Source organism: Gopherus evgoodei, chromosome 5 (assembly GCF_007399415.2).
Source record: "Gopherus evgoodei ecotype Sinaloan lineage chromosome 5, rGopEvg1_v1.p, whole genome shotgun sequence".
Classification (NCBI taxonomy): Eukaryota; Metazoa; Chordata; order Testudines; family Testudinidae; genus Gopherus; species Gopherus evgoodei.
In genome coordinates this window covers 88,975,913-88,990,685 of record NC_044326.1, presented here as the reverse complement: position 1 = coordinate 88,990,685, position 14,773 = coordinate 88,975,913, and positions in this window count along the sequence as shown.

Below are 14,773 nucleotides of genomic sequence, written 5' to 3'. Positions count from 1 at the left end.
CCTGAGTCCTGATGGGCTAAACAGTGCCTAGAGACCTGCAGGAAGTGCTTAGGCAAGTCGTAACAATGGAAAACTTAATCAAGCCACAACCTGAATCTTATCTCTTTGCCTTGTTTCGTGAAGAAATAGGGGCTGGAACACATCAGCGCTCACTACTATCTATCCAGTGCAGCTAACTCAAGGAAAGGTATGGAATTATAAATTCTGCTGGTGTATATCCTAGCAGAGGCCTCCATTGTGTTGAGAGTTGTAGTGCTAGACCCTACCCATGACCAAGGGGATAGTACGGGGACAAGTATAGCCCTAAAATAGGAGGGACTGTCCCTAAAGGTGGCAGTCCTGTGCAGCCTCAGCCATATCTTAAAGCAGCCCTTCCCCAGTGAAAATCCTTAGCGAGGGCAGGCACTGGTACATGGGATGCAGAGAGGTGTAGTTTAAACTCCATTAAATTTGGGGGGATTCAATTAAATTAACTTTTGGATGCTTTTAGATTACTTTTCCTTTAATATTCTGAAATCTCAATCGATTTCTCTGGTTAGGCCACTGATTGCTTAATACAGAATTTTCTATATTTTCAGGCATGCTGTTACACCAGGGAACATGAAACTAATTTCTGAAACGTTAAGAGCCTGCATTTCTAATTCTGTTTTGCATAGTAAATCCTAAGCAGAACAAGCTGTGGCTGACATGTGTAAACAGTCAAGAAGCAGTCATTTAAAAGAAATTTGTTTTTGTCACAAATAGAGAGAGAAACTGAGAGTATGGAGATTTTTCTCATGAGAAAACAAGGAGTCTTCCCTCAGGACAGGATGCTCATATGACCACAGTCAGATCAATAGCGCCTCAGTCTCAGACAATTACTTCATTTTGCTTCAGACCCAATCTGAGCAAAAAAATCCAGCAAATTTAAGAAAATTGTTCAAGGAACAATGGAGTAGAAGACTTCCTCTAGCCTCTCTCTCTTTGCTATTGCTCTTAGGCAATACAAACAGACATATAACAATACCTGTCAAACTACAGTGCTCTAAAGAAAATAAGAAATCAGTTCAACTGTGACAAATGAAAAAAAAAACCCAATGCACATCGCCGTGGAAGTCAATGCACAGAATAAATTAACTATTTCTCTTTGCTTTGCTTTGCTTACAATGAATCTCATCAAACCTCAGAGTAAAATGGTTATTTCACAATATCATAAATATCTGGATACAATCTTAAATTATGTAAACAAAGCAAGCAGTTTTTCCTTGTTTTTAAGTGTTCAGTTATTTCAGGTTCAGAAATGTGTCTCATCCCACTATTATTTACCCAAGTATCCAGATAACTGTACCAAACAATAAAATAAAACATTATAGTGCATTTGGAGACACAGTATGTTCCAGTGGAGTGGACACAGGACTGGAATTCAGGAGACTTAGGTTCTATTCCTGGCTCTATAACTGACTGGTGTTATGTGAGTTTAAATCATCACTTCACCCTTCTGTGCCTCCAGTTCCCCTCCAACCCACCCTTTGTTTGTCTTCCATATTTAGACTGTAAGTTCTTCAGGGCAGGGACTGGCTCTTACTATGTGTTTGTATGGTGCCTAGCACAATGGGACCCCAATTTCATTTGTAGGATCTAGGCACTATTGTAATACGTATAAGAATAAAATGTTAATATTTATTTAGCCTTCACTGTTGTTCCAAGTTTTCATTTTAGAGTGACACAATACAAACAGGTGACAGATGAAGTGGTACAAGCCACCATTATTGCAGAGGCAGTGATCCTTGAAGGAGGCAGGTGGTGTCACGACAGCCCTACTGTCTTGGAGCATCAGGCTTTCTAGGGCATGTGTACATTGAAGTTGGGAGTGAGACTCCCAGCCCAGGTAGACAGACTCATACTAGTGGGGCTCGAAACAGCAAGCTAAAAATAGCAGTGTGGATGGTGTGGCTAAGGCTCTCAAGCCTCAGAGTTCAGGTAGGCTTGAGTGCCTGGGCTGCAGGCTGAGCTGTAACAGCCACATCACTGCTTTTAGCGTGCTGACTCAAGCCCCGCTAGGACAAGTCTGTCCACCTAGGCTGGGAGGCTATTGCTGACTAAGGCAAAGGGAAACTGCTGACCACTCCCCCCTGCCCCTTCCCCCCCACACACACACACTGGAGAAAGCAAGGTCATCAAGGTGAGGTCATTCCATAGCTTTGATTAACCCAGTGGAAAAAGTGCTGCAGTAAATGTATTCCCCCATATATTCATCAAAGTCCACAAACGTAGTCTATTCAGGATTACGTAATGTCTAAGCCAATGGTTTTTAGTCATTGCAGATATGCAGCACACTTCTAATAAGCTGAAAATATGAAGGCACCACCTTCCTAACACAAAAAGCCTACCATCAGTGAATGTCTTATTTCAAAGCAACTATCTTCACTAATTGTCTAAGACACTGCAGGAAAAGCTATAAAAATACAAACAAGGCACATAGATTTATGTCTGTCAGTTTTCTCCATATAGAAGTCCCTTTTCAGTTTATAGTGACACATGAACTGTTCAAAAAGTTCACAATTTTGGTTTAATGAAATTATGCCCAGAGATTTTTGCTATTTAATTTCACACCATTTTAATACTCATATTTCACTCTCTTAAGTATAGTCAGTAAAAATAACTATTTTACACCAAAATATGAAAAATGTGCTTTAGATAAAGCCATCTTCATTAAAAATGACCCATATACTTTCAGAGAAACAGATCTATGTCACCAGAAATGTCACATACCCAAGCAAAATTTGTGGCAGAGATGCCTAAAGAAAGACAGTGAATCATAAATTTCTACTGTTTCTTCATAAGGAAAGAAATCAAGATTAGGTGATTCCATAGTCCTTCAGAAGGTTTCAGAAAAAATGAGTTGATCATAGGAAGCTTTTTGCAACACTGTTTTACTCTACAGCTGTAATTGAAAAGCACGTATTTGTACTGAAGAGAGAAGTTTTTGAAACTCTTAATGAACAAATTCTACAATTAAATCTTACTACTACTCCTGGCATAGTTTATCAGCTTGATTTACTCGTGCCTATTAAAATGTATTACTTAAAGAATGAGATTTTGTTTGTACTAACCACTATAATTGTGTTTGTGAAACAGTAACCTTCCTGGACTGGTAGAAGCTGAAGGCATTGTGGAGGTAATGCTAAATGTCTGGGATGGAAAAAAGCAGATTCCATTGCACTTGAGCATGACCTAGTGGCTGGATCATTGAGTGGCATTTATGGTAGGAACAGAAAAGGCTACTTGTCTACTCTCCAAGCACCAGGGTAATTAATGTGTATGCAGCTGTTCATTGAGGGGTGGATAAAGGGAATAAATAGTGCTCTGGAATGAAAGTGTGAAGATGAAAGACCCACATATACACACAAATTAGTTTGTTGAGACTCATATGCCTGGAACTTCGGCCCACCAAATGCACTTTAAGTTATGACTAAAAGAATATTCTAAGAGACTTAGCACTGAGGTTCAAAACCTGTAAACTGTCTCCTCCTTTCCAAATGACTAAATGTGTGGTCAATTAATGCTTAAAAGGGTAAAAAGGTGGACTTAATACTGCAAAAACTGTATCACTATTGCACCAATGGGTTTTTTTGTTTTGTTTTCTTTTTACATTCTGAATTTTAATTGTATATCATCACAGCTAAACAGAATATGAAAACCTTGCACATAAAATAAATTGCAATAGGAAGTATATCTTCTAGATTGTTTTTGTGCTCATCGCAAATATTTACTTATTTCACAGAGAGGTTTATGACTTATTTTTCACACCTCCGCAACATTTCCCGTAAAGTTAGCTAAAGGGCAGTTTATCTTGGATATCCTCGATAAAATCTGTAGTCTCTGAAGCAAGTTAAAATTTGGGTACATTCAAACCTTATCAACAGTAAGCTGTGTAATCAAATGCTAATGTGATTTTCTTCTATCTTCATAAAAATTAGATATGTCTTAATCATCAATGTACCACAGTGCAATATACACATTGTAGATGGGAAAATACAAATGTATTTGACTCTGATGTATGCAAGTAAAACCAAAATGTTAATTGGGCACTATGTATTGTGTTTTCTTTACTAATTTTTAACTAAATACCTTGAAATGTAAAACAAACTTACTTTACAGTAGCTGAAACAACTTTAATATTGCTGTGTCAACAGTTTCAGAATGCCTGTTGCTTATGACTGACAGAGAAAAATAAATATTTCCCACATAAATTTTATAACCTCCCCCATCTCCTTCTCCTCCATGTCCTGTGATATCAAATGGACTTCTGAACCTTTCCATTTTAGTGGTCAAAACACACTTCCAGTAATTAAAAAAATTACTTACAGAAGCATTACATTGAGCTACTTAATCTCCCTAAATAACTACTCCTGGACAGTCATTCAACCACAGAGCATTTACCTTGCCATCCAAATCTGATCCCCAATAAAGATGAAAATCTGATCTCTGGTCTATGTTTCTATTCATTCTGTTATGTTCTGGCTTCATAAATCAAGAGTATTCAAAAAAGGAGTTGGGATATATTTAATAGTTCAGTCACACTTGTCTGCATTTCAGTAAGAAATAGCTTGACCTTATGTTGACCCTCAGTTCACAAACTCACAAGCAAGGGGAGTAGGTATATAATTCTGATTATAAATCACTGAAACTTGGACCTATTCCCTTTGCTTGTGAGCTCAGATTTTCATCTGAGAATGTTCTTTCATGCTTCTTCAGGCTGCCAAAAACCATCTCCCTTTAATGCATAAAATACACAACTCTAGTTATAAAGGTACTCCTTTCTGAATAAATATATATACATCAGTTAAAAATGGACAGAACGCATACAGGGAGGGAGTAAATATTCTAAAAGAAACTAGAATAACATTGTCTTTGGTCCCCATTCCTGAATTAGATATATTCAAAGTCTGGGTGAATTACATGGAAAAAATCATGCACTATGTCATCTCCTGTCTAACTAATGCAAAATTATTCTTAATTGATATAGGTTTCACACCACCGCCCTACAGGGTCTTGGAGCCAAATTTATATGCAACCTTTAAGGGTCTGAAAACACAAGGCTGCTTACTGTAGGCAGACTGCAAATACGTCACTAAGGGAAAGGCTAGCCTACTGCACAAAGCCACATATGAAGGAAGAGAAAACCTCCACAGTAGGAAGTTGTGGAGCTGCTTGTGAGGTGGAGAGCACATGGAACTGAGCCCCTTACCACCCACACACTAAAACTCCACTGGAGCCAGGTACAATATCTTGTGTGATCTCCTCCAGCAGAAGCTCTCTGGTAACTTTCCTGCACAGGCTTCTGTGCATAAAACACCAACTGTGTTCATCTACCTGGAAGTTGAGAAGAAGGTGGGGAACTTTCTGTCCTTACTTCTGAGGAATCCCATTCATTAGGTGACTCCCTCTCTGCATCACCAGTTATCTTGTAATGAGATGTATGTCCTGGCTGTTATTCCTCTGTTCGGAGCATCCATAGCAATGTTATTGCCATTAGCCCAGAGAACACACATGAATAGAGTTGACAACTCTACCCCAAGAAAAGGCAAGCATGGATAGCTGTATAATGGCATTTAGACATTACATGGCTGCTTCTAAGCACCCCCTTAGAACTGATAGTTGCTTGGAAACTGTATAGCCTAGCCAGCTGGCAATGGTGGTTTGCTGTGAATAGACAAGAAAATAAAAAAGATGAGAATAAAACAACCGCAAATGAGCAAATAACCCTGATTCATAAATGAGAAAACACTGATCTTGGCAGCATTGCAAAAGTAATATTTTCACTAGTATGAACTGTTCTTGAACAATTTCTCCAATATGTTAGATGCAAACAGACTTTCCTTCAACATCAGGCATGTGTGCATACGTGTCTTCTTTTTCCACCTCTTTTTTTAGTTGCAGAAAAAAATTATTGTGGCCAAAAGTTAAAAACAATCCCAGTCTCTATTTGTATTTGAGTTCCTGTGTTTCCCTCTCATGGTATACCAGAATAGTGATGCAATACAGCATCTCATTCCAGAACTATATTTCTTTTTCTGTATCCCTCTTCTTTAGTATTCCCCTGCTATAAAGAAACTCGTAATATTTAGAGAATTTCTGTGCCATTACGTCTCAGCATTGGGAATGGAAACAGATTTTCTTCATTTTACCATGGTATTAATAATTATTATATAACACATCATTCAATGACATCCTAAAGCATTCTGCAGGCAAACTGATCAACTCACCCACCACTGAAACACAGCCACCTCTGGGGTAAAATGTGGCAATAGTTGAACAGTGATCATCCTTAGAGAAACACTTTAAGTCAGGAAGTATACAAAAGAACTGAGTCCATTTGAAACTGCAAGGGGAATTTAGTCAGACAGATCAGAGTTGGAATTTGGCCAGAGTTAATCCTCTGTTTTTTGCAAAAGGTACTATTTAATGACAGCAAACAGTTAGGACTTCTGTTTTACATATCCTATGAAAGAGTGGGACAAATTCTATTCTGATATAATCGGTTAAAACTCCATCTGTTTACAACACAGGGCTGAATTGGCCTAGGAATTCTACCAGCACTATGCTAACGATATAGTTCAATATTGGCTCAGAAGCGAGACACCTATAATTATTGTTACCCCTTCCTAGGTCCCCAGCTCTGTGATGTCACCAGTTCAAGTCCTAACCCTACAAGATTGTTTATTTCTCCCTTACCCTGGAAACATGCCATGGCAATAATATAAAAGAATGTGAAGGCAGCTACTTAAGGACAACAGAAATACAGTTGCAAAATTATAACCACTCTCTTATGGAAACTATACTGAGGAAGCTCTTTTACTGTATTGCTTTGAAACAATTTGTTACTGTACATTTACTGTTCTACAGGTGCTGCTTTTTCACTGTTGAATTATGTTGGAATCTCCATAATTCGGATTGTGTTGGATTTTTACAGTTAAAGCAGTGATTAATTCCTTTTGTTAGGTGTGAAAATGTTTTACCTTAACTGAAATGACACCACTTACTCTTAGATATATATATATTACATTATCTAGAAAACTAGCAATAAATCCATCTACTGGCTTAATTTAAGAGTTCAAAGAGAGTCCAACTGATGCTTCTGAAATTTCAGGGCTGGTGCCTAATATTGCCTTGAATCCCTCTAACTAAGGGGTTTTCAAGTTTTTTTCATCTACTAACCCCTACAAACATTTTGAATGGAGGTGCAGACCCCTTTAAAATCTTAGACATAGTCCAGGGAGGTCCAGGAGTCTGCAAACCACAGGTTGAAAATGACTGCTCCAACTTGTTTTCAACCCTTCAAGCTTCAGCTAGATGTAAGTCTTAACAAACCTTATGCATAAGAGTTTTTTTTTAAATAATAGCTGTTAGCATTCATTACTGTGACCACTTACATCACAACACCATTACATCAGAAGCCAACATTTAAAATGTTAAATTTTATAACTCTGGCATCAAAAATTGATGCCATCAGCTCTTTTGAGACAGTAAAGAGCCAGCCAAGCTCAAAGTTCTACGGAAGTAGTTTCCTGGCTACAGTGGAGCAAAGCAGCTCTGTAGGACAGGCACTTTCCCCAGTGGTGCGTCTCATAAAGGATAAAGGAAAAAGATCTGCAGTCACGGAACAGGTAAGGTCTTTTTTTTAATCAAAAATGAAGAGCTGAATTCTACTCTAGCTTCAAAGGGTATACCCTGTTGATGTTAACTTACATTTATTTTCTGAAACACATTAGATGCAACTCCTATTAATTTCCCTTTATTAGACTCAGAAACTAAAGAATCACATCAAGCATCTATCGAAAGAACAGTTACTCTAAATCTTTGAGCGTAATGTTAACCTTGTAAAAGCTGGCATTTTTCAGATATCCATCAATTCATCCCCCCCATCCCTCTCTGGATCTATATATAATTATTTATAGAACTGAACAAATAGGTGTCTTCATAAATAAGAAAGGACAGGTCCATCCCTGCCCTAAGAACTTATAATTGAAAGCCCGAATCATGCAACGGATATGGAACAGGCAGCCCCTTGAGGCTGCACAGAGCCTCAGTGGAGTCACAAGGGCTCTGTGTGGGCACAAGGATCCATTGTCATGGATCTAAAGCAGGACTGGGGACCTACATTAGATGTAGAACTGTAAAGGATGACAAAGGATCAGGGCAGGAGTATGGAAGGGATTAGAGATCTAAGAGTAAAATCTGCAGATGAGCTATTGCATACACACAACCTACCGTAATCATGCTTTTTTGAACTGCATATAGGGTTTTGTTTGGGAGGGCTTTGTTTGGGAGGTTTTAAGTTATATTTATAGGAATAGTTTGAGGAAATAAAGTCTGGCAATAAGGGAGTAGTGGAGGGATAGAGTTCAACACTGAAAGAAGTGAGAGTTGAGGAAAGACTTGAAATGGGAGATTGAGTGTGCATGGGATGAGGGAGCATACTAGGTATAGGGAGATGTCTGCCTGTCTGTCTATGTATTTATATTGTACCCACTACCACAATACCTATAATGATGGCAGTCTCCAGAGGAAGAAAGAAACCCACAAATGTTCCCTGTGAGTTCTGCTTAAGAGCTGGCTTCACAACACCCATTAAAAACGAACATTTGAGAGGATGAGATTTTGAATGGACTAATGAGGAAATGACTGAATCATCTAATTGAAAATTGTTATTCTCAGTTCTAAAGCCTGGGTTTTCAGGGTTTTGGCTAGAGTAACTCAATGTTGTATAATAGTAAGCCACCACAATTTTCTGCTATGTAATAGCAGTACCTTACATTATAGCAATTTAGGATTTTGTACTGTTAAAAATAACCATGGAGGAAAAGAGTGGCAAAAGTTTAAAACAGGGTTTTGTTGCCTATCTTTAATAGCTTGTTTAACACAATAATCACATTTAGAGTTTTTGATGGCTAATAAAGTGAACATCACTAAACACAGTAGTAGTGTGTGGTTACATTTAAGGAAGTAGGCAAATAGGTACAACCCTCCCACCCCAAAATACAGATCCAAGTAAACATCCCATTTGCTATATAAAGCTAATTTATAATTTCTCACCATTTTCTTTGCAACTATCATTACTCATCAGATCATACAAGATCTCAACTAAGTAGCATCATGGGGTCAAATTGCATTTCCCTATGCATGAGGTACTCTTAAATAGTCTAAAACACTGGGGTCAGGTTCATAGTTTTATAAATTTTCACTTTCAGTGGCTTATTCCATTTAAATTATCAATTAAGAAGCTATTAACAAATTTAGATCAATAGGAAAGTTAAAATGATAGGGTGATAAAATGTGATAAAAGTGTCAAAAAAATACATATATTTCTAGGGCCGTATAATACACATAATACTCTAGTACCTTCTTGTACAGCACTGCTTCAAACACATTTTCAATAATGCATGCAATTGGGCATCCTAGATAAAGAAAAAAAACAACAAACTGGAAAGAAACCATAGAAAATAGTAGATCATAAATTGAATGTGAGTTAACAATGTGACACAAATGTGTAAAAGGCTAATATCATTCTGGGTTGCATTAACAGGAGTGTTGTATGTTAGACAAGGGAAGCAGTTGTCCCACTCTATGCTGCATTGGAGAGGCCTAAGCTGGAGTACTGTGTCCAATTCTGGGTGCTAAAATTTAGGAAAGATTTAGACAAATTGGTGAGAATCTGAAGGAGAGCAGCAAATGTGATAAAAGTTTTAGAAAAACTGACCTATGAGCAAAGGTTAAAAAGACCTGGACATGATTAGTCTTGAGAAAAGTCAACGGGGGAGGGGGGAAACTTGATAAATCTTTAAATATGGCAAGGGCTGTTATAAAGAAGATGGGAATCAACTGTTTTCCATGTCCACTAAAGGTAGGACCAAAAAGTAATAGCCTCAGTCTGCAGCAAGGGAGATTTAGGCTAGACATCAGGAAAAACTTTTCAACTATCAGGGTAGTGAAGCTGAAGAACAGGCTTCCAAGGGAGGTAGTGGCATCCCCATCATTGGAGGCTTTTGAAAACAGGCTGGACAAACACCTGTTAGGGATGATCTAGGTTTACTTGGTCCTTCCCCGGTGCAGGGGGCTGGACTAGATGACCTCTCAAGGTCCCTTCCAGCCCTACATTTCTATGATTCTATTAAAAGAAAAAAGGATCATTAAGGCCATGTAGGGATTAATTTACCTTATAGGTACAGTCAAAGTCAAGAGAATTAGGAGTTTGCTGCAGCTGTTCCCATTGAAACCAATAGTAAAATGACATTAATGGAGCAGGCTCTCTGTATGCATAGTTTGGCTAAAAGACAGATAAGATTGATATGCTAACAAATGTTTGAAGGGCATCAATAGTAAAGAAGAAGAAATGTATGTAATTAATTCTGGAAGAAATAAGAAATGGGATGAATATAAATGGGATGAATGTCATGGTGGTCATTTTCCCTTATACTAAGAATTATAAAACCATTGAACAGATAAATACGAATCACAGTTTTGACCAATATTTGCTTCATCACCATGGTTATATGTTGCTCCCATTTGCAAACACTTAAGACAGTGGATTTTCAGAAGTGCTTCCTCCTAGCCTTACTCTGCTCCCCTTAAACTCAATGGGAAGAGATACCACTGATTATAACAAGAGCAGAGTCAGTTCAGTGCTGAAAATCCCACACAACAGTGATCCGTCCCATCTTTGTCTCTGTCAGCCATAGAATTATAGTACACTAGCTGGCTGCTAGTATTTAAATATTTCCATGAAACCAGATGTCAGGTTTTCTGACAGCAGAATGTATTGGTGAAAATTAAAAACATGTTATAAACAGATTGAATTTATGAATACTGTTTTCCAAGAACAGAGCTGGCAGACTAGTCAGCATTTGAAAAACAGAAATAATTAATTATGGGTTTTTCCATGTATTTACTGCCTCAACAAATAATGAGAAACAGTGTGTCAACACTGATGAGTGATGTTACCATTTCCTGCTTTCTAAACCTATGTCCATTAATTTAGGATTTCATCCTCTTTGTCGATTGACAATGGAACATGAAAAATGGTTTCTCAACAAGGAGATGATCTGAATCAATCCAAATGAACAGAACTGTCCACTTATATGTAGTGACAGGTTCAGGTGACTAAGCATGCAAGTATACAGCATTTCTGAACTAAATCTCATTACAGGGAACATTGCTCATTTTAAATTCTACCTCCATCTAACACAAACTTCCTCTTCATTGGCCTGATCCTCCAAATGCAAACTCATATTTGCAGGATCATGCTCTATTAAGATAATGTTAATGCAAGAAACTGAGGCTAGAGAATGCTTTGTATATTTCCTAGACTGAAGAAATTAATCCCAAATCATGTAAATCCATTAGCCATCTATTACTTTTCTTGTGCCCCTCCTCTGGAGTCTGGGTCACATATCTTACAAGCCAGTGTTACACAAGTGGCCCATGGCAGGCTGTTCGGTTATGTGCTAGAGCTTAGTCTGACTAATCCAATAGGCCTGCTATTCATAATGAATCTAAATGCATCCTTAAGAGGGCTGATGAAAAGTGGACCAAAAAAGCATTGTTTAAACTGAACCACTAAGCCAAAGATAAGTGTGAGCATTTACAAATACAGGAGTTAGTAGAGCTACAGAATTGGAAGATAACAGAGTCCATAGATAAAGATCATGCCCGTGTTCTACTCAGCTAAGGGGAGTCACACACCAAGCCTTTACTTGGCCTATCTGGACATTGGATCTCGGTTTGGTGCAGAGCCCTACTCTCTTGATAGTTCCTCCTGTGAGCTTGTGGACTAAAGGGACAAAGAATAAGTAAAACATTTGCTCTGCCTCGCCATGTTCCAACACACTGGCCAGTTTGTCAGAGAAGTAATTTACTACAGATATAAGCCAGCAATACATTACTCTGCCCAGAAGGAAGAGAACTATGAATCCCTGAGTCATAACTGCTTCTCTGAAATGCACCTGGGACAGCTCAGCAAGGCGCTACCTCTCATTACAGGCTGAGTCCTGGGGACACAATTTAGCCCTAAATCTGGGCTAGTATATCAATGAGAAATCCAGGGAGAAGAGCAGGTAATTTCAGCACGTAATGTTAAAAAAAAAATTCCCTTTTAGGGCCTGCTTTGCAATCTGTACACAATCACAACTTCTGCTGAAGTCAGTGAGAGTTTTACCTGCATAAAACTGCCGGATTAGGCCCTTATGTGATTTTTTATTTTTCTGTTTATTTTAAGGACAAAATGCTAATGAGAATTCAAACAACCAAATCACTCACCTGAACATATTTAGTCCTCTAATTAGAGCTTCATGCAATGGAACAATAACCATAATAGTGCTCTGGTCTATTGTTGCTGTACAAGGATGTGGGGAAGACTGTTGATTACTTGTTTTTAAATTTAAAATGATACTTTAAAAAAACCCTTTATTTTAGGATTGCATTATAATAACTTTAAAACTGCTCTGAGGTTTACCTCCACTGGAATTATAGGGTGCCTCCATGACACTTCAAACATTGGGATAGGACCCTGGAGTACAACCCAATGTCTGACATGCAAGTGAAGTACTCTCTAATTCTAACCAAGGTAACCTTGAATCAGCTCACAAACTAGCATTAAAAGGACGTTCGCAACTCCATTTGATAGTTTATATTTTTATTTTGCTCTCCATAATGACCTCTTGGATGCTTGAAAATATATATTTTTTCCTATCCATTTCTTCCTTGTTCATTTTGTAAACATTATATTGTATGTTATGACTGAACATTTCTGTTTTCTGGACCAAGACTAAAAATATTGTTTCCCTTCATTCTTACCCTCTCCATTTAAGTGTAGGAAAGAAAATGCCCTCATTGACCTTGCCAACAGATGCTGAAGATAAAATTTCTGTTATACTAAAAAATGCATTAGACACAGAGTTCATGTGATCAGAAAGCCATCCATTGAGCCACACAAATCACAGACAAGATGAACCATGGTAAATTGTCCCAAGAATCCATTCCCTGTCCCTTCCCACACATAGTCTCCACCTGAGTAGGTACGCAACACCTGCTTAATTCTGTGCACCTAGAGCCAAGGTCACCCATGTATGGGTGTAAAGAAAGTTTTTGTTCCTCCTTACTCTTTGTGCTGACATATCCTACATATCCAAATAACACAACATATCCAAATAAATCAAATGTTATTAGAAAAATCATGAGAAAGTCAAACTAAATCAAAGATAAACAATACAAAACATATCTATACACAAACTCACCTATTCAGGCCAAAACCTTTTGTTACAAGAACGGACAGTTCAGTTAATAAAGGAATCTTACATCATCAGACTCCCTGTGTTTGTGTTAGTTATGTCTCATAGGGTCAATCATTAGCTGACCATCTCTCTCTCTCTCACAGTAAATATCAGCCTTCCATCTGTCAGCTGGCCTACCCTCTCTGTCATCATACCCCGTTCCCATAAGGGGGATGAAGGCTTGTCATTTATGCCTCCCAGATCAGTCTGATGTGGTGAGGTGAGAACTTACATTACCATATTTGCCATAAAGGCATTTATTGTATTAGCATGTCCTTGTGGCTACATCTGTAATGACCTGCAGTGTAGACTGCATTTCATCAAGCAACCTTTACAACGTGCTTAGGTCAACTGTATATATCGTGACTGTATATTCATGACCAATGCTCTCTTTGCATCTCCCAGCTGGAGATTATAGGTCTATTTCCTGAGTTTTCTAATACCTTTCACAATGTTACTGGCTTTACAGATTTTGGCTTGTCAAATAGTCACTGTTTAGCATCATTCCCTGGCTCAATAACTGTGCACTTGTTGGATAGGAAAACAGTTCTCCAACAACATTTTTGCCTGCAAAGAAGCAGGTATTGCTATTAGTAAATTTTGTACAACTAATGACAATATACAACAGAGCACATACAAGGAATATAATAAATTCCACCTGTAAACCAGAAATGTCCAAAAATACCCTGAGGTATCTCTGAATGGATTGTCCTACTGAATGAAACACTTTTGCTCTTCTTTTCAGAAGGGTTTGCTGGACAGTCAAAGTACTGTAATAATTAGCTGTCAGATAATAGAAAAGAATACTGCCAAAATATTGCTATACTTTTGAAAGGTAAACACACAAGGGAATATGAGGCTACTACACAGCCACATGGTGTGTTCTGAACAGCATTATCTACAGCTGTGGAGCAGTAAAGAGCATGAATTTCCTCACTCCCTGGACCTTTACAGGGGTCAGGACAGCAAAAACAGGGAACCTGAGGTATCAGCTTTCTCCCCTTTTGCACATATTCCTTAAAGTTTCTTGTTATAGTATGCTGCTTCTTTGTGGGCAGTAAATAGAGGAGAAACTTTTATGTCTCTCTCTCTCTTTGTTCTGACATAAAGGTAAATTTGAAACACATGCAGACATTAGAAGGTGTTCATATATACAAACCCATGCTATCTAACACACAGAAACAACATGTAACATTTCCTTTTTTAAAATATATTAACTTCATATGATTTGCTGCTTTCAGAGTTTGCTTCTAAAAGACTTTCATATATATTTGAAAAAGTGAGAACACTTTTTCTACATAGGGTATACATTACATCAGCTGATATCCTATTTAGAACACTTTACTCCATACACTATATTGATAGAATGATGTTATAGTTTTAATCTGATTTTCCTTTAGCTCCAGAGTCAAATTATTCATTATTACAGCCTTCTGACAGTTTTACATCCTACCTTGTATCAG